Genomic DNA, 25,746 nt, shown 5'->3' with positions numbered 1-25,746 from the left:
AAATTGTTCATACTTAGGTAGCATGTATATACCATAGGCATCAGTTTATTAAAATAGAAAAGAACAAGTGTTACCACTCACCAGTGAGCTAACACAAAATTTAATGCCTATGTTGAAAGAAAAGTTTAGGGAGAAATTCTGAGTTGTTGGATGTAGACAGAGAAGTCAGTCTGTTACTATTTACATAAGGATTATGTACCTAAGGGCAGAGAACAATTAGAAGGACATGATGAAGTAAAAATTAACTTTAGTAGTGAAATCTTGAAAAAATAGGCTAAACATCACTAAGAAATTATTTTTGCCAAGTTTAATCTTTACACATTTTTATTATAAAGAATTCTGAACATAGAACTTATCGTATGACAACTTGAGTACCCACCATTTAGCTTTGTAAAATTTTAATGTTTTTTCATGCTTGCTTTAGCTTTGTAAAATTTTAATGTTTTTTCATGCTTGCTTTGTATTTTTCTATTTAAAGAAATATAATATTACAGACTTAGATTTCCACAGTGTTCACTCCCTAATATAAAATCATCTTGTAGCCCTTCCCAGAAGTAATCACTCTTTTGAATTTGGTGCTTTTAGTTAACAAGCATTTTATATTCTTTTAAAACATATTGTACTTGTTATAAATGGTGTCAGATAAATATACTCTTTGTTGAAGTTTTCTATTTTGAGATGTGTCTTTATTGATACATGAGCCATAGCCCACTTAGTTGTAATCTATATAGTTAGTACATGTATTCTATTCTATGAATAGTACAGAATTTGTAATCATTTTCTTGTTATAGACATTAAGATAGTTTATAATTCATCACCATCGCAAACCATGCTGCAGTGAGTATCCTTGTGCATATTTACATAGGCACATAAGCAAGTGTTTCTCTGTGTTGTGTGTCTCTGTGTGAACTAGCCAGGTTTTAGGTTCGTATAATACCTTTACTGTTAGTGTCTGTTGTCGCATTACTTATCATTGGGCCATACCCACCCTCACATAATTTACTAGTTCCTGTTTTTCCACATTCTCACCCATACTCAGTCTCTCTAATGGATGTAAAATGGAATTCATTGTTTTAATTTATATTGCTGATTACTACTAAAGTAGGACCCATGTCATGTGTTTATTATCCATTAGATTTTCCTTTTCTGTGAATGATGTGTTTATATCTTACCCCCATTTTTTGTTTGATTTTTATTTCTCTTATTTATATGAATTTGAGATCTGTCCCATAAAAAAAGAAAAACAGAGATGAGATCCCACTCTGTCGCTCAGGCTAATCCAAACTTCTGGACTTAAGCAATCCTGCCATCTCGGCCTCTCAAAGTGCTAGGATTACAGACATGAGCCACTGCGCTCAGCAAAAAAGAAAAAAAAAGTTTTGTTTTGTTTTGTTTTTTTGAATCTTACTCTATTGCCCAGGCTGGAGTGCAGAGGCAAGGTCTCAGCTCACTGCAACCTCTGCCTGCCGGGTTCAAGCGATTCTCCTGCCTCAACTTCCCAAGTAACTGGGATTACAGACGCTCACCACAATGCCTGGCTAATTTTTGTATTTTTAGTAGAGACGGGGTTTCGCCATATTGGCCAGGCTGGTCTCCAACTCCTGACCTCAAGTGATCCACCTGCCTTGGCCTCTCAAAGTGCTGAGATCACAGGCAAGAGCCACTGCACCCCGCCCAAAAATATTGTGAATACCATTTTATTAGTCTATTCTTTCAGTTTATAACTTGTATTTTCACTTGGTATATGTTTCCTTATTATATAGGAGTTTTAAATTTTAATACTGTCATAATGATTAATATTTGATTTCTTTTTGTTTTAAAAATCTTCCTAAGACCATAAACATTTTCTTGTGTAATTTCATCTAAAGGTTTTAAGAGTTTGGTTTTCAGTTTGTCTTCAATACACTAATCCACTTGGAATTTATTTTCTGTATGATGTGAGGTAGGGATATAATTTAATGTGTTTTTTTTCTTTTTTTAAATTTTATTTTATGTAAGTAACCAATTCCTGTCCCCCCAATTTTTTCCAAAATAATATTAAAATTTAAAATAGTTCTAAATTTGTAGGAATCCTGCAAAGGTAGTACAGAGAATTCCTATATACTCCACACCCAGTTTCCTCAATTGTTAACATCTTATGTTAGCATAGTTTTAGAATAGATGGTAGTACATACTGCTCTGCACATTGTAGAAGTGGTTTTTATTTTTACAACAAAACTTTAGGGAATTTTAGCTTAGGATTTTTATCTCTTAACACATATTTTATAGGTAGTTTAAATCAAAACAGGGTGATTATGTCATAAATTTTGATGCAAATATAAATAAGTGTTTTACCTAAAAAAGATTTGGGGTGACTGTGTCATAAATTTTGACACAAATATAAATAAGTGTTTTACCTGAAAAAGATTTGGGGAAGAATCTTAACTTGGCAAAGGATGTTTTAGTCTGTTGCCTTTTTATTGCCAAAATATCTTGAATTTCTTTGCAACATTTACAACTATAGAGTTTGTTGATTACTAACTAAGGGGCCTTTGTAGTTAGTTCTAAATTCTAGAATGGGGAAACAGGGAATAAAGATTTTTCTTAAAACCTACTAGTTTTGCTGCACTAGGCCAAGCATTTTTTTGTTTACTTTTATTCTTTTCTACTGCATGTCACTAATAAAATATATACACTAAAATTTGGAGACTCAAAAGGGGGCATGTAATACTCATATATGAAATTTAGCCCAAGATCAGTGAAAATCACATCAAGGCAGATAGTGAACATAACTTATAAAGTGGTTGCTAGTTTAGACGAGAAGTCAGGGAAATTCATGAAAATGCTATTTTGGTTCAGAAAAGAGAGTTTAGGTCGGGAGCAAGTGGCTCACACCTGTAATCCTAGCACTTTGGGAGGCTGTGGAGGGAGGATCTCTTGAGCCCTGGAGTTTGAGACCAGCCTGAGCAACATAGTGAGACACTGTCTCAAAAAATAAGACAAATAAATAAAAAATGGATTTTCTTATAAAAAAAAAAAAAAAGAGAGAAAGCCAAAAGCATAAGGCCGACCCATTATACTAAGAGTTCAAGTTATGGTAATTTCATTCTGAGAAACCAACTAACACAGTTATTGTAGTTGTGCTACGATTGTGAATCTACCTTCTGTAATAGTTGCTCACTCTTTAAGACACAGAAATAAACATAATTTAGATGTGGCTCTATAGCACTCAGATGTTTACTTTTATCCCATGAGAATTGCTAACCCATTTTAGATTTCCCTTTCTCTAATCAAATAGTCTCAATGTTTTATATAAAGATAAATACTTCAGTTTTAAGAATTGTAGCTCATTAGAAATATTAGTCTCTGTAATTTCAAACTACAAATGAAGTAAATTTTCTTCATTCATAGTACTATGGAATCTCTAATATGGGTCAGTGTTTTTTGCTGGGTCATGGGCCTAATACTTGAAGAACTCACTCTGATGGGGAAAAAGTGAAACATGATGAAATATTGATAGTAAAAGGATAGATGTCTACATTTAACCTTGAAGGATAAGTAGTTTTTTGGATGGATGAGAAGACTCACTGGCCGGGCGTGCTGGCTTACGCATGTAATCCTAGCACTTTGGGAGGTTGAGGCCAGTAGATCACGAGGTCAAGAGTTCAAGACCAGCCTAGCCAAGATGGTGAAACCTTGTCTCTACTAAAACTACAAAAATTAGCTGGGTGCAGTGGCAGGCTTCTATAATCCCAGCTACTCAGGAGGCAGAGGCAGGAAAATCTCTTGAACCTGGGCGGCAGAGGTTGCAGTGAGCCCGAGATCGTGCCACTGCACTCCAGCCTAAGTGACAGAGTAAGACTCCATCTCAAAAAAAAAAAAAAAACAAGAATCATGAAAGGGAATTCTGTTCATTTTAAGTAGTTTGAGATCTTGAGCTTTCTGGAGATACCAATAAGAGTGTGTCAGAGAGAAGATGGGAAATAAGAATTTTAAAAAATAAAATCTTGCAAGATACACTATATTGTTTGAGCTTTATTCTGTGCCTTACAAGAAAAAGAAATGTGAGCTCTTTAATCAGAGTAGAATCCTAATAAACAATTTGGTATGATTAGAGTGGTACCTGAATAGTAGCTGAGAATTGGGATGTAATAGTCAATATCATTTCTCAGTGAGAAGAGCATTCATCATGTTGGAGAAGAGGAAAGAAACTCGAGCTTTTAAAGAAGGTGGAATATATTGGACCTCAACCTCTGATTTAAAATATATGGTGGTATATATTTTTTAAGGACCATGGTGTTCTGTGTTATGTGCTTTCTAACTTTGAATTTGGAAAGTTTCACTGAAGTTTGTGGCACTGGTTAAACCACCATGCAATCAGGGCAGCTTAGAGATAGTAGAGGAAAAATCACAGCCGTGATTGCTAATGCTTGTGTTAACTGAATATTGTTTTGGAAGTTGGAAGTTTGAGAAGCCTATCGAACAATATTTCTTTTCTCTGACTAATTCTGAACTACTTGAGAGGTAAGACAAAAGTTAGAGTTGTAGAGATCAAAGTATCCAGTTAAATACTAGGTAGGAGGTTGTTACACAGGCCCAGTTTGTTATAACTAAGGGACCAGCCAGACAAGTAAATCACTTTTGCCTGGGGTGATGTGAGTAAGTGGGAGGACCTGGAGGCATGCACTAATGGATGTCTCTTCCCTTGAAAAATAAAGCCGGGAAAAGGTGATTCCTTGTCTTTTAGTCAGTAGTTACTGCTGAGACTGGAAAACATTAATGCAGTGATAATTTGCTACTCTCAAATAGCAGATTTATTGTAGGTACAGTTTTGGAATTTCAAAGTTGAATGTGATCTTAGAGGTCATTTACTTAACTCCCCTCATTTTTACAGATGAGGAAGATGTGGGCCTAAAAAGGTCAACTTACTTAAGATAACACAAGCGGAAGAGCAGATCTTCTGAGTCACCATGCCAACGTCTATTTATAAGTAGGAATGCTAATACGTTGCTTTTTCAATAGAAAATTAAGTGAAATTTCTCATTTCTATTTTCTCATATAGAACACCAAAATACGAGAATCTTAAAGACAATAAAGCAAATTAGTACTCCAGGTACTTTACAATGACTACTACCACTTTTACACATTTCTTTTCAAATGCTTTTTAATGCATACAATTTATATGTGAAGTATAACTGCAGTATCCAAATTGGAATACAAGAGGGCTCCATCTCTTTCATGTGAAAGGACTCATTTTGCTGCTTGTCTTTTTTATAGAGAACCATTCTGAAAGAATACAAGGTAAATATATCAAGAATACTCTGTATCTGGAATTCTTTTCTAACATGAGCTTTGAATAACTGTGTGAATGTGTACTTCTTTCCTTAAATCTAAAATAAGATTAGATCAGATATGGCAAATATGTTTCTTTTGTCCTTCCCTTAAATTGATCACATAGTTAACTGCTTTGGAGATTCTGGGAAGATGGCCGCACTTGCCTCACATTCTTCTCCTGGATAATCCAACACAGGAAGAGGGCTTGCCATGTCTCGTGGTTCTTTCCATCCCTACTTAGGTAATTGCTCAGATCCTCTTGGGTTATAACATTCTGCAATTGTATATTTTAGAAGCTAATTTTTTTTTTTTTCTGAATTAAACTAACTTATAATATTACTGAGTTTTACATAAACTTTTATTCTTTAGACTAATCAATATGGTAGAACCATCTGTAGATGTAACTCAGGGAACTAGTTCTTCTATTGTCATATGATGACAGATTATTCCACACAAACACACATACTAAAAATGTCATTGTGAACTAAGCTCAGAAAACTTCAACTGAAGCACGGTATTATTATTATTATTATTATTATTATTTTTCTCAGCATGAGCAGTAATTTTCCAGACCCTCAGCCAAATGTCTGAAAGAAGATAAAGTACAGTGGACTTTCCTGTAACACAGTCTGAAAATTAAAATCAAAGTGTCCTAGTAACTAAGCTGTCTTAAATGGGAAGTGAGATCTTAGAGTCCCTTTGTTATTAAGGGTTAAGTCTTTGGTGGTTTTTAGTATTTAAGGTCAACACGCACTAATCCTTTTTTTGAGGGGTCAGTGACAGCTTAACTGCACAGCATAGTTTCAGTTTACTGCCTGGCAAATACAAGCTTATTACATTAAAAAGAAAACTGAACCTGATTTTATTTTGCATTTGAAATTTATAGAATACAAGATATTTTTGTATCATAGGCCCATCATTGTAAACATAAGTTATCACTATGTAAATGAACATTGGAAGTGCTATAAAAATATATTTTAAGTTGATATATAGACAAATTTGCTTTTATAGTGTATGGAAAACTTATGCCCATTGATCATTCATGGTTTTGTAATGAATATTTTTAAGATAACATTTACCAAAGCTCTGTATTTTAATAATCCAGAAAACTATAAAGAAAACAAAAAATCATCTAGGCGCAATGACTCAGGCCTGTAATCTCAGCACTTTGGGAGGCCAAGGTAGGCGGATCACCTGAGGTCAGGAGTTTGTGACCAGCCTAGTCAACATAGTGAAACATCATCTCTACTAAAAATACACAAATTAGCCAGGTGTGGTGGTGCACACCTATAATCTCAGCTACTTGGGAGGCTGAGGCAGGAGACTCGCTTGAACCCAGGAACCAGAGGTTACAGTAAGCCGAGATCACCCCACTGCACTCCAGCCTGGGCAATAGAGTGAGACTCCATCTCAAAAAAAGAAAAGGAAAAACATCATTCATAATCTTAGCATTCAGAAATTATGATGTCTATATGTATTTACATAATTGGGATCATGTGTGTACATAGTGATATAGTTTTATAATCTTTTCACATACCAAATATTTGAATATATTTGAATATTTTCTGTGTCAATGAATAATCTTATAGAGCATGATTTTTAGGATACATCTGTAAGAATCAGTATATCCCATTGTATCAATGTACCATTTTTTTTTAACCCTTCCTTTTTGACATTTAGATTGCTTCCAAGTTTTTGCTCTTTTAAATTTTTATTTTCTTCTTTAAGTTCTGTTGGACTTGATTTTTTTTCCCTTTTTAAAGTAATGTTGTGATTAATGTCAGTGTGCAGAAATATTTCTGTATATCTGTGATTTCATTAAACTGTTAGAATCTGTTAGGTCAGCTGATACTAAAGTTTTCAATATTTTTGTCCCCCAGAAAGTTATGCCTGTTTAAATTTTATTCACAGTGTATTAGAGTGAGTTTATCTGTCTCTTTGCCTTGTTTTATGTCTTTTTTTTTTTTTTTGATACCGAGTCTTGCTCTGTCACACAGGCTGGAGTGCAGTGGCACACTCTCACCTCATTGCAACCTCTACCTACTGAGTTCAAGTGATTCCTCTGCCTCAGTCTCTCGAGTAGCTGGGATTACAAGCACATGACACCACGCCCAGCTAATTTTTGTATTTTTAGTAGAGATGGGGTTTTGCTATGTTGGCTAGGCTGGTCTTGAACTCCTGACCTCAAGTTATCTGCCCGTCTTGGCCTTCCAGAGTGCTGTGATTACAGGTGTTAGCCACCATGACCAGCCTTAAATCTTTGCAGATGAAAAATTACTTATGTAATTTAATTTGCATTTCTTTAGTTACTGGTAAGTTTGAATCTCCACCCCCTTCAATTTATGGCCCTTTACAGTTGTGGGGTTGAGGGGCATGTGTTGTTTATTCTATGTAGGGGTGCTTATTTTAGTTTTGGCATTTGGTGCTTTTAATAATGCTTTTTCCCCCCCCTAAAGCTGTGTGGCATGGAGAGAAAAGCATGGATTTTTAATTCATGGACTTGTATTTTGTTGTCACTTATGTATTTTCTGTGTGTCTTTGGGCCAACTGTCTGTCATCTGTGAGCTGAAGTTGACTGGTCTGCCAAAAAAGATGATTATGAGATTTAAATGAGATACCTATCCCAGAAGAATCACTCAATGGTAGCTGCACTTCTCCTTTTCCTCACCTCCTCGTTATCACCTACCTGTCATTTCGCTCTTTAGGCATTTTTGAACAGAATTGAAGGAAAATGCCATTCAAGTCTGCTATTTGCCTGTAAACAGAGTGGGTACAATCTCACTGACCACCCGGTAGTCACTGTTGAAATCTTTTCAATTCTTATGATGACAGCTGATGGATATACTATTACATTATATATAGTGAGAAAGGAGTGGAAAGAGAGCCAGCATTGGAACAGGCCCAGCCATCAGAGGAGTAGCTTTTTCTTTTCTGTATCTTATACTACATACTCTTTTTTTTTTTTTTTTTTTTTTTTTGTTGGTTGAGGACTAGTTCTCTGTGTTGCATTTTTATGCCAACTGTAGCTGCTGCCAGAATCTTGGATGCCCTAAATACCAGTGCTTACAGTGGAAGCCAGCAGGGTGGACCAGACAGTGAAAAAGATTCCTTTGCTCATGTTGCCAGCTTATCTGAAATCTTGAACAGCTGTTTGAATGGATGAAGTACATATTCAAGGGAGTTACAGAACTTCCAGAAAAACTGCTTTTATCAGGCAGTCTCCCTGCAAGCATCTATTGAATAGATCCTCTGTCAGGCACAATGCCAGATTTTGGAGATACAATGGGAGTAAGACACTAGTCCTGTGCTGAAGATGGCAGATTTAAACAGTAAAATAGCATTAACAGCTGAAAGGCAGGATGTAAGTACTAAAGGACTACAGGTGTTACAGACAAGAGGGTAGTCACCTAATGTTGGAGGATATTGTCATAGGGAAGTTCCAAGATATTCAAGAAATTGAAACCTATAATTTGGAAGTGGTTTTGGTTTCTTCCAAAGTGAGAGAGTGAGGCTTAATTCTCTTCTGTATTAAACTGTGTTTCTATAATTGCTTTGTCTATGTCAGGGTGACTTGTAAGAAGCAAATGGACATTTGAGCACAACTACACTTTTGTTTAAGACATATGGCATATGTATTTATCTTCCCGATATCAGTACGGCAGGTGGAGATGACATGCCGTGACCACAAGTTTTGGGAGACTTGAGTTCTTATACATGGGATGATTTTTTGTTTTGTTTTGTTTTCTTTCTTTCTTTCTTTCTTTCTTTTTTTTTTTTTGGCTTGAGAGAGGACAGGCAACAACAGATGGAGTTTCTCAGGTTAGACCACCATGACTAGAATGCAAAACTGTAAAAGTGACTGCTGTATTTCAATCAGCAAATCTGCCACAGTTGTGGGACATTAAAGCCTTAACTGACCTTACATCACCTAAAGATAGATGTTGCACTCAAGGCTGCAAAGGGAGCCAACCACTTTTATATATTTACATATTTAAATCCATTCTCCAGCAACAATTGAAATACTTGTAAGCATTTTAATTCTTCCTGCCAGCTCTATATTTCAACCTGAGAACCCGAATAATACACTTTCATCCACATCAGTAAAGCTAATTACCCTTGACTGTACCATTTCTAATACAGTTTTATTTTAGCATTTCAAAATACATTTAAAAAGTAAATTATGAGTTCTTCCAAACTAGATTCTCTATTCAGTCACATTAAAATGATCAAAAACCGGAAACATAAAATTTTTTGCCGGGAACAACCTAAGCCATCAAAAGGAGAGTAAAAATCTTTTTTTATGTTGTCTACCATATGATACAAAAATTAATTTTGGTACTATTAATAAATCTTCCTTTTTTGGTAATACTTGATTCCTGACATAAATAATCATTAAGTCTATGTTATTAGGTCATGTCTTCTAGAATACAGCCTCAACTGTGCATAAGACTTCTTTGTTTTGAAGTTATAAATTTTATTATTATCCTTTTGTGAGGTTTTGCCTCTCACAGGTCACTTTTCTTTTGTTCAGAAGTGGTTCTGATTTAAGGTACCAACCTTATATGTTTCACTGACAATTATTAAAGGCCATTGCTTCTAAAACATTGTACTGTGAACATTAAGTGATAGAAAGATAAGACTCCAAAGCAGCTGACTTTATTTGAATAAAAACTGTGGTCACAGATAAATACAATATATAGCATAATGTAATAAATCTTAGGAGAGACCGAAGAATATTAAAGAAAGCTTAGCAAACATATAACAAAATAGTAACAATTTTTGGATGATAGGGTGAGTGAAAGGAAGAGTAGTGCTAGGTAAAGGCTGGCCATGTGTGCTGGAGCCAGATCTTAGAGGACTTTGGATGTCTTTCTGCATGTTTGAACTATATTCTCCAGGTAATATGGAGAAACTTAGGAGGCTTTTTTGTGCCCTTCTTCATCTCCATTAGAAAGTAATACTTGCTCATTATATAGAATTTGGAAAGTACAAAAAAGTATATAAAAGAAATATAAAATCATTCATAAATTCATTCTCTCTCTTCTGGCACCCTACTCCATCCCATCTTCCAGTGTTGTTTCCTGACCCACAGTGATGTGATTAGAGCCACGCTTTAGGAATGGCACCTAGATGTGGTGTATCATAAGTTGCAGGATAACTTATTAGGAATCTTAGTATGCAGAGGGAATAGGAACGAGTGAGTAGAACAAGAATCCTTTTAAAGATAGAAACAGGCTGAGTGTGGTGGCTCACGCCTGTAATCCCAACACTTTGGGAGGCCAAGGCAGGTGGATCATTTGAGGTCAGGAGTTTGAGACCAGCCTGGCCAACGTGGTGAAATTCTGTCTCTATTAAAAATACAAAAATTAGCCAGGCATGGTGGCACATGCCTGTAATCCCAGCTACTTGGGAAGCTGAGGCAGGAGAATCGCTTGAACCTGGGAGGCGGAGGTTGCAGTGAGCCGAGATCATGTTACTGCACTCCAGCCTGGGCGACAGAGGGAGACTCCGACCCCTCCCCCCCCCCCAAAAAAGAGATAGGAACAAAAGGTGATTTTTACTGATTCCATGTGGGTGTATAGGAGGAAAAGAGGAAGTTTTGTTGTGTGATTGACTGCCCTTTCAAGCCTATGTGGCCGAAAGGATCCTGTTGTCCTCAAACATGAGAAACACTGAAGACAAGATGAGAGACACTATAATTTTGTTTTGGGATACTTTAAATTTGAGGTGCTATCAAGGCATCTAACTGGTCCAGAAGTATGAACCGTCTATACAGAATCAGGAACCCAGGTAGGAGGTGCAGATGATTGCTGCATTTTCTTTTTTGCTTACAGAGCATTCACCTATTTATTTTAATAAAGAAATTACCAGTTTTTCTAGTGTGTTCTTTCATGTGGACAGTTTCTGAGGCTGTGGTGACAACTGATTTAAGAAGCATATTTACAAAACCATCAGTTCTATTAAAAGATATATGAGGTCAAAGTTAGTATGATTCAAGGTCAGTGATTCCCAGATTTGACCATTAATCCTATACTAACGGAAGTGGTGGCAGCATTTACTTCAAAAACACTAAGAATAATGAGATAACACTGTCCTCGACATATTTTAACAAAGATAGTCGATTATCTTGTTTCCTGTAAAGGATTTCCACCCTTTCAGTTTTTCCAATAAGTAAGGGAACATGCGACAGATACCATTTGTAGATTTAGCTGTATATTGACATTTTCAGTCATGATCCAGAATTGGTCAATTACAGTTGACTGTAGTTCTTGGAGAAGTCTAAAGGGAAGGGACAATCTGTTTATAAGGAAACAGAGTCTTTCCTGCTTTTTAAGGGTAACGTGATTATTTTTTAACATGGATCACAGCTGCCCCGAATGCAGTAAAGATTTTTTGTGAGTCTAGTCTTAGGTTTACAAGCTCAGCCTTGTACCACAGCATCAGTGTCCTCATGTATATATGCATTCCCTAACAATTAGTTGTTTGTGCTTCAGTCTTGTTTTGAAGATTCTTTTTTTTTTTTTTTTTCAACCATGTGATGTCTGGCCTCAGCTTGAAGAATTTAAAAATTAAGCATATTTTATTCTTGACCTTTACAGAAATTAAAATTTTTCGTTGTACTGTGTAGGTCTAGATATCCTTGCTAAAACAGTTTTTTTAAACCTCTGTCAGCATTTGAAACTGTTTGAGATTGTAGAAAATTGTGCAACCTTTGTTTTATTCTTTGACTCTTAATAGATAATGCTAAGCCTCAAGTATGAATTCTCTTTATATGAGACCAGCACATTGTGGAAATAGAGGATTTTAGATAGGCCTTTACAATGCATGTATTTTACATAATTTCACCCTAAAAATGTAACATGTATTTGGCAAAGGAAGGGCTTTTGTTGCTGTCATTCTCCCTCATGTTCCTCTTGTGCCTGACTGACTGCAGGAGAAACTTTACTTCTTAGGACCTTGGTTTGCTCATGGCCTTCTAAGATTGATGCTGCCTTTCTTCTTTTTGCTTTCGTTGCAAGGACAGTGCAATCATATTCTTGCCTTCCTTCTGCTGTGACACAAATGATGGCCCCCTCACCAGGATCACTTTGAGAAAAATCTCTTAGTATTCTGAGAGGGCCTAGACTCCCATTAAGTCTTCCAAAAGGACTGAAGATAGAGGGTTCCTAGAGCTCCTGGCTCCTCTCTTTCTTTTTAGTTCTGGTTCTCTCTAATCTTCTTCGTAAACTCCCATTCTCTGAAAGACAAATGCTTTTAGGGACTCTGCATGGCATGTGGATTTTACTCACAAAAACTGTGTCCCAGAGCTCCTCTACCTATTTTTGTACCATCTCTTCCCATTCATTCACTGCTGTATGTAGCCTTGGCCATGTTGGCTTACTTCCTGTCCTGTTACTGTGTTCTTCTGTCTTATTCCTACCTTGCACATGCTACTGTTCCTCTCAGAATGCCTTCCACACCTACCACCCCCACCCCGCCTTATTATTTGCTCACTCTAACTATTGCTGGCTGAACTCTTTGCTTTCGGGGTCACTTGGGAAATCCTTTCTTGCTCACCTCTCCTCCCAGGTAGGCTTAGATGTCTCTACTGTGTGCTCCCGTAGTATGGCCCACATCCCTTTATTACAGCCCTTGTTGGTTACAATGATAGGTCTGAGATTAGTAAAGTTTTTTTTTTTTTTTCTTTTTTTTTTTCTGTTACCCAGTCTGGAGTGCAGTGGTGCGGTCTTCTCACTGCAACTGCCTCCCAGATTCAAGCGATTCTCCTGCCTCAGCCTCCTGAGTAGCCGGGATTATAGGCATCTGCCACCATGCCCAGCTAATTTTTTTGTATTTTTGGTAGAGAAGGGGTGTCACCATGTTGGCCAGGCTGGTCCTGAACTCCTGATCTCAGGTGATCCACCCACCTCAGCCTCCCAAAGTGCTGGGATTACAGGTGTGAGCCACCATGCCTGGCCTAATAAGATATTTTCAATACTGAGCATAGTACCAGCCAGTGAACTGGTGCTTAATAAGGATTTGAAGTAAAAATCAGTGGCTCAAAAGGAGACAAAGTGTGAAGGGTAATTTCTGTATCTGTGGTCAGCATTCACAGGCTCAGTAGTTGGAGAAAACTATATTCCCTGCTTTGACTTTTTCACTATTTCTTAAGTGCTACTGTTCTTTTAGTCTCTAAATCAAAACCATTTCATATTGACATATGATCCATACATATGTGTATATGTATGTGTATATTTGAAACCAAAAGTTTTGAAATACAACATGTCCTTTTACTACTTATAATGAATGCTGACTTTTTCTATTCTATCCTTTTTACTTTCCTTTCTTAATGTTCTTCATGACCTATTAGATTGATTCACAACCTCTTTAGGTCACAGTCAGCACTTTGCAAACTACTGCTGTAAATTACTCTACCTTTTCTGTGAGGAAGAGTTGAACTGTTGATGTATCAGTCAAGGTCAACCAAAGAAGCACCGCCAGTAGAAGATACATTTTAAGAGATTTACCACAAGGAATTGGTTTATGCACATGTGGACTCTGGGTATGAAATCTATAGGGCAGGCAATGAAGATGGGAGGCTGGAAGTCTCAAGCACAAGTTGAAGCTGCTGTCACAGGCAGAATTTCTTTTATCTTCAGGAAACTTCAGCTCTGCTCTTCAGGCCTTTCAACTGATTCAATCAGGCCCACCCAGATTATTTAGGATAATTCCCCTTGCTTAAAGTCAACTGATTTTGAACTTTAATCACATCTACAGAATACCTTCAAAGTGACACTTGGATTAATGTTTGATTAAATAACTGGAAACTATAGCCTAGTCGTGTTGACATATGGAAAGATCATCATAGCTTTGTGCAGTGGCAGTATCACAGCAACTGAGGTTTATCCTAGGCGTGATTATAGCTAATTGAAAACCTTTCCCAATACCCCGCCATGATGACTTACAATATAGTTAGCATTGGCATTTTTTGGCAGTCTCTATGGAGACTGAATAAAAATAAATGTAAAAAAAAAAAAAGAAAAAAGAGACTATTATAGTACTGTGAAGAGCCTGATCATCAACCTTTTTTATGTAAGGAATAGGAATCCATTTTAGTTTGCCAATCACTTTATATCACATTCCTTTTTTCCTCTACACTAATGTTAACCTTCTTGAGATCCTCACCCACTTGTTTGGCCTCATCCATGTTTTGGCATTCTCTTCCACTACCCTGGGTAAATGTATGTACGGTTCCTGGGAGTTTTACAGAGGTCCTTGTGTTGAGAGCCCCTTTGACTTTAGCCCACAGTTGTTTCTGATGACCTCCTTGAACGAACAGTTAAGTTCCTTTCAAGGCTGTTTCATTCTGTTTCCAGGTAAAATTTGGAGCTTGAGGTACTCTTCCCAAGGTACCCAAGACCTCAGAGTTTAGTGTTTGCTTCTCATGATACTCTTTACCCCACCCTCCCTTCCATTCAGAGGTCTAGTCACCCCGGGGGATTTTCATGGGAGAGTGTAAACTTCTGTACTGGAGAAGCTTAAAATCTTTCTTTCCATTTTTATGCTCCAGAGAAGCTCTCAGACCCTCTTTCGTGTGCCCGGCATCCCCTCATCCCCATTTCCCCTCTGTAATCTCACTGCGTGTGCACACACAAGCACCTCGTATTGGTCCTCTCCATCTGTTTTCTTATTTAGACAATTTAGACTAATTTTCCTCTATGGGCTTTTAGAAGCACGGTGCTGGCAGTTGTAGTAAAAGCAGCAGGAAGGACTAACTGCTGAGACACATGCGAGAACAAAAATTGATTTACTAACTTAACTTGCTGCATCTGTACAAGAGTATTTACTTCTTGGAATGAGAAATCAGTTATTTCACCTAGGAGATTGTCCACTGCCCCCAAATAGGTGCCAATTGGGTTAATTAGTTAAATGTTTCTGTGATGAGGACACCTGTCCAGTGAAAACTGGACCAAGGCCACCAATTTATTTCATGCTGGCCACCAGTTGTCAGTTAGCAAAATATGTCTCCAGTTTAAAACTCTGGCTGAACTGAAAGAAGACATTACTAATTTCTCATGGATATGTTTAATTGTTTACAATAAATTGAAAAATACTGAGGAAAACATGAACATCAGTGGAATTTCCCAGTTCTCTGTTAAAAAACTCGCTAATTTAGGTTTAATTGTCTTAGAATTTGTCCATATTCAGGATGAGTTAAGTTTACATTTATGAAGGATTTTTTTTCCCTGATTACTTTAATGGCATAAACTATTTTTACAGGGAGAACTTATTTTTAAGGCTTCTCTAGGCAATACTATACATTGAAATTTATTAAAAGTCAATGAAAAACAATGTATAGTAACCAGTAAGTCACAAATTGAAGATGGAAAAAAGACCATTGTTTGAAAATGTTCAGTCTCACTAGAATAAAAATGAAAATTAAAATAAAAAAATACTTTTCAAGTATTTTAACAACACATATTTGCCAATAAATGGTACCAATAATGATTGAATTCTGTGTTGTCAAAAGCAAGAGATTTAACTTATTTCATTAATATTTCTATATATGTGACCTTAGTAAAACTCTACTTATCTTGAAATATTCTTTCACTAAAAATCTTCATATATATGAAAATTTAACTTTTCATATATATGTACTACTATATATATTTTACTTATATGTGTGTGTGTGTGTGCGCGTGTGTGTGTGTATGCATGTATGTATATATAAAACTTTCCACAAAGTCAACTGTAGCTATTTTAAATTTGAGGAGTTTTCTGGCTGGGCATGGTGGCTCATGCCTGTAATCCCAGAACTTTGGGAGGCCAAGGTGGGAGCATTGTTTGAGCCTGGGAGTTTGAGAGTAGCCTGGGCAACATAGCAAGACCCTGTCTCTATTAAAAATAAATAAATAGTTTAAAAATTTAAAGAGTTTGCATCCTCTATATTTGAGGTGGTTGGTGCTATTGATAATACAAAAATGCATACTTGATTTTATCATGGACTTTTGTATATGCTTGAATATGAATATGTTGGGGATACAACAATTTGCTCCAAATAATATAAGAAGAATACTATGGAGATATGAATTGAGAGTACTTAGTAAGCAGCGTAAGTTGTGTTTTCCAGTATCTTCACCTTCTGAAGACTATTTTGCTCACTACTTCTTTTGTCCTTAGATAAGAACTGGTTCTGAAAACTATCTCTCTTTGTATTGCATAAGGGAAGAAATACATGAGAGGTAGGTAATATGGAAGATATGATTGATGCCACTATAAGCAGCCATGCCTGGGTTCCCACAGCCCTGTGTGAGGAAAAGCTGGGAAGAAGATGTAGAACCACCTAGGATGGAAGGTGGTATTCAGTCCCCTCCCTGAGGCCCGTAGGCTTTTGGAACTGAGCTTACAGCAGAAGAACAGACAATAGGGCCTTGACTTGAGATTAGTGCTTTTGACATGGCCTGGGGTTCTTTGTGTGATTTATTGTCACTAATGTTTTCACTTAAAATGAGGTGAAAGGTTCTTAGTTATATTCATCTCTTGGCCCCAAAATCTTGTGTTTTTAAAGCAAGATAGGATCTTTGCAATCCATAGTAATAGTGAGCAAGTGATTCTTTTAGATGGTAGCCTGGTTAACATAGGCTAGTTTATATTGCACTACTAAATGATCCCATTATCTTCTAACAGATGTTTATTTCTCACTGATGTTACATGTCCATGTTAGGTCAAAGGGAAGCTCCTTGTATTCAGTATAGTCACTAAGGTACTTAAACTTGTAGAGGATCCATTTCCATCATATATGCTTTCCAGATTCCAGAAATACAAGGAGAAAAAAAAACACTGCAAGGTCTTGCCTCCGCAGTAAAATGGCTCAGTGACACACACCACTTCTGCCCAGAACCCATTGGTGAGAATTATTTACATAGCCCCACCCCAAGGCAAGAAAGGGTAAAGAAAGAAAATACCCTTCGCACCCACAAGAAGAACTGGAAATACTGCTTAGCAGCACTAACATCTTCATAGATAGACTAGTTTACCTTTCTTTGGGCTAGCTCACATGGATTACAGAAGTGAGCTTACTGTTTATATGAACAAATATAAATTGATCTTTACTTTCTCTTTTTTCCTGTATTTTTGCAAGAAAAAACTTACTTTTATGATTTTTACATGTATTAATCTTTACATTTCCTTTTCTTTTTGTACATTACTGCTGAATTCAGAGTTTGAGTCATTATGTGGATTTGTGGTTGTGAAGGAGAGCATCTGGCCTATTAATGCCCTCAAATGGGATATCCCTCAGAAACCTTTCCTTGCAAAAGTAGCTTATGGATATTATCTTTTACCTGGGTAGAGGGGTCTCAGCTGCCTTGCTGACCCATATTTAGCAGAGGGCAGTAAACTAAGTGTTTTGGTTTGGCATTTATAATGCCTATTAGATGATTTAGATGTGAGAATGGAACTAGCAGAGTGGTAAAATTAACTAAAAGCTTAACTATCTAAAAAACATAATAATATCATCTAGGTAGAAATATGGGTCCCAGATGATCCATCCCTCAAATGCTCAATAGGATTGTGTATTTATGTGGCAGTATTAAAAAATGTGGAACAGATAACTTGCTATAAATAAGCTACAACTTAGAATTCATGCTTTTAGTTAACTTACCATCAAATGTAGGTATGAATAGTTGAAGACTTGTCATCAGAGAGACACATAGTGATAAGAATTTTGATTAGGTTTCAGCGTCAAGATTGACCCTAGAATCCAGCAGCCTGGGTATCAGAATTGGTCCTGCATTCTTGCACATAAAAGCCTGATCTCAGAAAGACCCAGTGAGTTGGCCAAGCCCACAGAGTACGGCAGCACAAGTTCTCATTGACCACTGCCTTACATGTGGGCCCCATGCAGTTGCCCCTCAGTATTCTTTCCTACTGCAGTGCTAGCTAGGTTGGCTTTTTCTTTTCTAAGCTAGGAGTTTAAGTATGGAAGTAATGATATTACACTTATGAAATGCTTTAACTTGTCAGAAATGTCTCTGTAGCTTGTAGGTGTTGTAAATCTGTAGTCTTATTTCTACTTACTTGTAAGGAAGTCATATTCCAGACTATCCTTGTCAAATACTAAAAAGTTCAGTTTTGCAGCCAGAGAATATCCTGTTTGAAGGACTTTGTGATGCCTCATTTTATGAGTCAACATTGGTAGGCCACAGTACCCAGATATGTGGGTAAACATTATTCTGGAGTCTATGAAGTATCTTTTAGATGAGATGAACATTTAAAGCAGTGGGCTAAAGTGGATGCCTTCCTTCATGTGGATTGGCCTCATCAAATTCATTGAAGACCTTCATAGAAGAAAGACTGACTTCTATCAAAGAAGAGGGGATTCTGCCAGCAGACTGCCTTTGAACTTGAACTGCAACATTAGTTCTTCCCTGGGTCTCCGGCCTACAGGCCTACCCTGCACATTTTGGATTTGCTAGTCCCTACCGTCATATGAGACAATTCCTTAAAATAAATCAATTTTAATATAAATATATATAGTATATATAAAAAAACACATACACATATCTTATTAATTCTGTTTTTCTAGAAAACCTTGACAAAGGTGGACTTCCTTGTGTTGCCATTTGAACTAGCATGCTCTCTGCCTCCCAGTATGTAGGGTATGTTGTGTGTTTTTTTTTTTTTAACTTCTTTTTTTTGGGGGACAGAATCTGGCTCTGTCGCCCAGGCTGGAGTCTGAAGTGCAGTGGCGTGATCTCGGCTCACTGCAAGCTCCGCCTCCCGGGTTCACGCCATTCTTCCGCCTTGGCCTCCAGAGTAGCTGGGACTACAGGCACCCGCCACCACACCCGGCTAATTTTTTTGTATTTTTAGTAGAGACGGGGTTTCACCGTGTTAGCCAGGATGGTCTCAATCTCCTGACCTTGTGATCCGCCCGCCTCGGCCTCGCAAAGTGCAAGGATTACAGGCGTGAGCCACCGCGCCCAGCCCAACTTCTTGTTCTTTAGTAATCCATTGAAACACTAAAATATGAAAAACCGTGGGAACTCTTTATGCTTTTCTGCCTTACTCCCTAGATTGGTTGGTAAAGAGAGCTAATTTGTGTCTAGTGTCATATTGTCTATAATTTAAAGTACTTTAGCATATATAACATACTATTTATGGGAGTGACTTTGTTTTAGGACCCTTTAGCTTTCTAGGTATTTCATTCATGAATCCACACACTAGGATTAGTAAGTTATTATTTGAAAGATGCTGATTAGAAGCCTGCACCCAGATATTGATACTTTAAATCTACACAAGACAGGGTATTAATGTTAAGTATGTTACAAATAATTGGTGAAATCAATGATGTTGAAGGTACATGGGTTAGCCTTAGAAATATTTTGTGTAACTAGACTTTGGGTCAGGCGAGGGTAGCAAATTAACAACTTTTGGAGTAATACCTAACTAGTACTCCATTTGATCCTGTTTTGTGGTATGTAAGATTCTGGTGAGTGATCCACTTAGAATGTTAAATGCATCCTACTACAGAATGTAGTTGCAACTGCTTTAAGTAAACCTTTCACATAGGCTACTTTTCAAAATGACTTTAAGGACAGAAATCTGGGATTTTACAGAGTTTTATGAGATAGCCCTATGAGTCTGTTTTTTGCACCTTCCAGTTAAGCAATGTTTTTACATGCAGCAGAATTTAGTTTGAAATTTCTTTTCATTGTAACATACTCCTTACATTATAAGATTGTAGAGGAATATACTATAAAGCCCTCAGCTGTTTAGATCTTTGGAGACTACCAGTGTTTACCCTAAATTGTCTGATGATTATAAACTCCAGTTTGGCTTACTCTTAACATACTCCCGGGCACACACTGGGCAATCAATACACTAGATAATTCTTCCTATTGTCAATCAGTGAACTAGCCTTAATTTGGGGGAAGAAAAGGAAAGTTGAAATTATACATTGCTCTAAAGCTATTAGAATTCTCCTTTGTGAGGATTGCCAAAGTGGTTTTTGGAATGTTAATATGTGGCTATCTTCTCCATGCTTATTGTTAGTTTCAATTTAGAGCTTATTTTGCAGAGCCACTGAAATCATGTGAAGGTGAGTCAGAGTTCTGCCAAGGAAGCTTGTGATGAGTGTAGCCTGTTTGTGGAAGCATGTGAATGTTTGGCTTATCTCCAGGAGTACGTACACTTTGCCAAGCCATCATCTGAAACTCAGCGTGCTAGGACCTGGAACATTTTTCATCTTTGATGTGTCTGGAAGATTTTACAGAACCTGGGCCATAGCCTGAACTGAGACCTTGTGGAAGCATTGTGGGAGATTCCTTCCAGTCAGTATTTCAAGAAAATGCTGAATTTATTTAGACCTGCATTGATTAAAGAAAATGTGTCATAAACAAGTGAAGGAAATAAGTCTTTTTCTTATTGTTGAAAATGTATTGCTGCCGTTTTGAAAAAGTGTTGCAGTTTAAACTACTGAAAATATATATAAGATAATGATTCTAGTTGAAATCTTATAATAAGCTAATTTTTACTTTATTTGCTTTTCATAGCCTTGGGTTGTTCATTCAGAAATGTCCTTGCTAACTGTGTTTGTAAACTCATTACCCCTGAAAGCCTGTCGCTGCTGTGAAGCAGTGGATGAGGTCTTGTTTTGTTTCCTTTGATCCGGGAACCAGAATATCGTTTGTTGGCTCTGAAACAAGAAGTCTTAAATATAAACATCCTTTGTTTACTTTTCTCAGTGAAATAAAACAGGAACAATGTGAAGGTGCTTGAACTGCAAAAATACATATATCTTGATGGTGTTGAACATTAGGGCCCAGAATACTGTTGGCCTTTAGAGTTTTTTGTGTTGCTGGAATACCAGAAGGAATCATGCTCTGATGATTATTTGATTAATTATCCATATTTTTGTAGAGCAATTAAGGTTAACATAAATAAAAATAATAGAACTATTGTAAGAAAATGGAAAGAATCAAGATCATGTAGATGAAAGGGCTTCCTGGTCAGGAAAAAAACAGAAAGCCTGGCAGGCCGTGAGCCATTGTGTAATGACAGTGCATTGCTCTGGACATGGCGATTTTGGCAGCCTAATCTATGTTCTAATACTAAGTCGGTTACGCAGATTTTTGCTTAAAGGACATTAAACATCCCAGTGGATGATATATTCAAAACATGTTTATGAAAGAGAATATGAGGCTGGGCTCATGCCTATAATCCCAATACTTTGGGAGACCAAGGTGGGAGGATCATTTGAGGCCAAGAGATCAAGACTAGCCTGCGCAATATGGTGAGACCCTATCTCTATTAAAAATGTTTTCAAATTTAATTTTTAAAAAGTATGATATGAATAGTAGGTATCAGGATAAATATTATCCCTCGTATTACCCTGGGAAAGCTTTTCCTCTCCCCTCATTGAACCAAGCATAATTACAAGGACTATTTCATTTTATTTTCATAATACTCTTATGGGGATAGGCATTATTATTATAATAACTATTTTGTAAATAAGGAGACTGAGGCTTAGCATGGTTTTACAAGTTGGCAAGTGCTACATAACTAGGTTATTTAGGGGGCTTTAAATTAGGTTAAAATTGGGACCATACCAATTGGAGATCATATGAATTGGGAATATCTTTTTCTATATCTGCATCATGCTCTTTGGCTTAATGATATATGTATCTTGGGGTCTTCCATGTCAGTAGAGAGATATACATCTCTTCAATCACTGCATTGAATTACATATTTGTATATATCATAATTTAGCAAGCCATTTTCTCTACTGGTGGACAATCGCAATTTCCTGCTTTGGGCTATTACAGATAATGCTGTAATGAACTTCTTTGCAAATACATCTTTGTACACATTTGCAAGTATTTCTGTAAACACAGATGTGACATTATTATGTCAAAGACATTTACATTTAAAATACTGATAACTACTTTCTAACTATGCTTTCCTCTTCAAGAGTATCCTTTTTTCTATATGCTCACAAACACTGGATGTTGTAGTCTTTTTTTTTTTTTTTTTTTTTTTTTTTTGAGTCTCATTATGTCACCCAGGCTTGAGTGCAATGGCATGATTTTGGCTCACTGCAACCTCTGCCTCCCAGGTTCAAGCAGTTCTGCCACAGCCTCCTGAGGTGCATGCCACTATGCCTGGTTAATTGTTGTATTTTTAGTAGAGATGGGGTTTCGCCATGTTGGCTAGACTGGTTTCTAGCCCCTGACCTCAAGTGACCGCCCTCCTAGATCTCCCAAAGTGCTGGAACTACAGGCGTGAGCCACTGCACCCTGCCTGGATGTGGTAGTCTTTTAAAACAACCTATTCTTCCCTTCCCGAGTCCAAATGATCTCATTGTTCAGTTCCCACCTATGAGTGAGAACAAGCGGTGTTTGGTTTTCTGTTCTTGTGATAGTTTGCTAAAAATGATGGTTTCCAGCTGCATCCATGTCCCTACAAAGGACACAAACTCATCCTGTTTTATGGCTGCATAGTATTCCATGGTGTATATGTGCCACATTCTCTTAATCCAGTCTGTCACTAATGGACATTTGGGTTGTTTCCAAGTCTTTGCTATTGTGAATAGTGCCGCAATAAACATACGTGTGCATGTGTCTTTATAGCAGCATGATTTATAATCCTTTGGGTATATACCCAGTAATGGGATGGCTGGGTCATATGGTACATCTAGTTCTAGATCTTTGAGGAATGGCCATACTGTTTTCCATAATGGTTGAACTAGTTTACAATCCCACCAACAGTGTAAAAGTGTTCCTATTTCTCCACATCCTCTCCAGCACCTGTTGTTTCCTGACTTTTTAATGATCGCCATTCTAACTGGTGTGAGATGGTATCTCATTGTGGTTTTGATTTGCATTTCTCTAATGGCCAGTGATGATGAGCATTTTTTCATGTGTCTGTTGGCTGTATGAATGTCTTCTTTTGAGAAATGTCTGTTCATATCCTTTGCCCACTTTTTGATGGGGTTGTTTGTTTTTTTCTTGTAAATTTGTTTGAGTTCTTTGTAGATTCTGGATATTAGCCCTTTGTCAGATGAGTAGATTGCAAAAATTTTCTCCCATTCTGTAGGTTGCCTTTTCACTCTGATGGTAGTTTCTTTTGCTGTGCAGAAGCTCTTTAGTTTGATTAGATCCCATTTGTCAATTTTGGCTTTTGCTGCCGTTGCTTTTGGTGTTTTAGACATGAAGTCTTTGCCCATGCCTATGTCCTGAATGGTACTACCTAGGTTTTCTTCTAGGATTTTTATGGTATTAGGTCTAACATTTAAGTCTCTAATCCATCTTGAATTAATTTTCGTATAAGGAATAAGGAAAGGATCCAGTTTCAGCGTTCTACTTATGGCTAGCCAATTTTCCCAGCACCATTTATTAAATAGGGAATCCTTTCCCCATTTCTTGTTTTTGTCAGGTTTGTCAAAGATCAGATGGCTGTAGATGTGTGGTATTATTTCTGAGGACTCTGTTCTGTTCCATTGGTCTATATCTCTGTTTTGGTACCAGTACCATGCTGTTTTGGTTACTGTAGCCTTGTAGTATAGTTTGAAGTCAGGTAGCATGATGCCTCCAGCTTTGTTCTTTTGACTTAGGATAGTCTTGGAGATGCAGGCTCTTTTTTGGTTCCATATGAACTTTAAAGCAGTTTTTTCCAATTCTGTGAAGAAACTCATTGGTAGCTTGATGGGGATGGCATTGAATCTATAAGTAACCTTGGGCAGTATGGCCATTTTCACGATATTGATTCTTCCTATCCATGAGCATGGTATGTTCTTCCATTTGTTTGTGTCCTCTTTTATTTCACTGAGCAGTGGTTTGTAGTTCTCCTTGAAGAGGTCCTTTACATCCCTTGTAAGTTGGATTCCTAGGTATTTGATTCTCTTTGAAGCAATTGTGAATGGAAGTTCATTCCTGATTTGGCTCTCTGTTTGTCTGTTACTGGTGTATAAGAATGCTTGTGATTTTTGCACATTAATTTTGTATCCTGAGAATTTGCTGAAGTTGCTTATCAGCTTAAGGAGATTTTGGGCTGAGACAGTGGGGTTTTCTAAATATACAATCATGTCATCTGCAAACAGGGACAATTTGACTTCTTCCTTTCCTAACTGAATACCCTTGATTTCTTTCTCTTGCCTGATTGCCCTAGCCAGAACTTCCAACACTATGTTGAATAGGAGTGGTGAGAGAGGGCATCCCTGTCTTGTGCCAGTTTTCAAAGGGAATTTTTCCAGTTTTTGCCCATTCAGTATGATATTGGCTGTGGGTTTGTCATAAATAGCTCTTATTATTTTGAGGTACGTTCCATCAATACCGAATTTATTGAGCGTTTTTAGCATGAAGGGCTGTTGAATTTTGTCAAAAGCCTTTTCTGCATCAATTGAGATAATCATGTGGTTCTTGTCTTTGGTTCTGTTTATATGCTGGATTATGTTTATTGATTTGCGAATGTTGAACCAGCCTTGCATCCCAGGGATGAAGCCCACTTGATCATGGTGGATAAGCTTTTTGATGTGCTGCTGAATCCAGTTTGCCAGTATTTCATTGAGGACTTTTGCATCGATGTTCAAGGGGGGAGGGGGGAAGAATTGCATTGGGAGTTATACCTGAAGTAAATGACGAGTTGATGGGTGCTGACGAGTTGATGGGTGCAGCACACCAACATGGCACAAGTATACATATGTAACAAACCTGCACGTTATGCACATGTACCCTAGAACTTAAAGTATAATAATAATAATAATAATAAATAAATAAATAAATAAATAAATTTGTAGAGACACATGAACCACAGGGATCTCAATAAAAATTACTGAAGTTGAAAAAAAAAACAACAATCTATTCTTATGGATGAATGCATAGTATATCCTTGTTTTAATTTGCATTTGCTTAATTTTTAATAAAGCTGAGCATCTTTACATCATTTACTGGACATTAGTATTTCTTCTTTGTTCAATTCTCAATTTCCTTTAACTACTTATACACGCAATTGTTTGAGTTGATAAAGCCCTTTATAAATTAGGAATATTCATGTTTCATCTAAATATTTGGTCATATTTTCTCCTAATCTGTGACTTATAACTTCATTATGGTACATTTTAGTGCTTAGAAATTTTTAGCCTTCGTTTTTAATCAAATTATTTATTTCCTTTAGAACTTCTAGGATCTGTGAATTTCTTTCTAACCTGTTAGCTAAACATTGTCCCAAATTTTCTTTTGGCATTCTTTATATATATATATTTATTTTTGTTCTGAATTGTATTTTTCTTCGTGATATAAGTAGGAATATCTTTTTCCGGTAGATACCTAATTCTTTTCATAATTTATTAAATAGACCACTCTAACTAATTTGAATAGAAAAGGAGTGGAACAGAATAGAATATAAAAATGAATGTATCCCAGAGCTCAAACTACATTGCCTTAATAAGTGAAG

The 25,746-nt window shown here is 36.9% G+C and overlaps 1 protein-coding gene and 1 non-coding gene across 30 annotated transcripts in view; both read left to right on the top strand.

Moving 5' to 3' along the window:
- The window catches only part of PPP1R9A (protein phosphatase 1 regulatory subunit 9A), a 389,269-nt gene that overhangs the window by 176,083 nt on the left and 187,440 nt on the right, over window positions 1–25,746 (top strand). The window lies entirely within an intron of this gene.
- Window positions 14,160–14,300, top strand: LOC123572722 (U4 spliceosomal RNA). The gene has a single exon (XR_006697254.1). It is a non-coding gene; the product is annotated as a U4 spliceosomal RNA (small nuclear RNA).

Source organism: Macaca fascicularis, chromosome 3, assembly GCF_037993035.2.
Source record: "Macaca fascicularis isolate 582-1 chromosome 3, T2T-MFA8v1.1".
NCBI lineage: Eukaryota > Metazoa > Chordata > Mammalia > Primates > Cercopithecidae > Macaca > Macaca fascicularis.
Note: the sequence above shows the minus strand (reverse complement) of the source record. Positions and strands in the feature narration are given on the sequence as shown.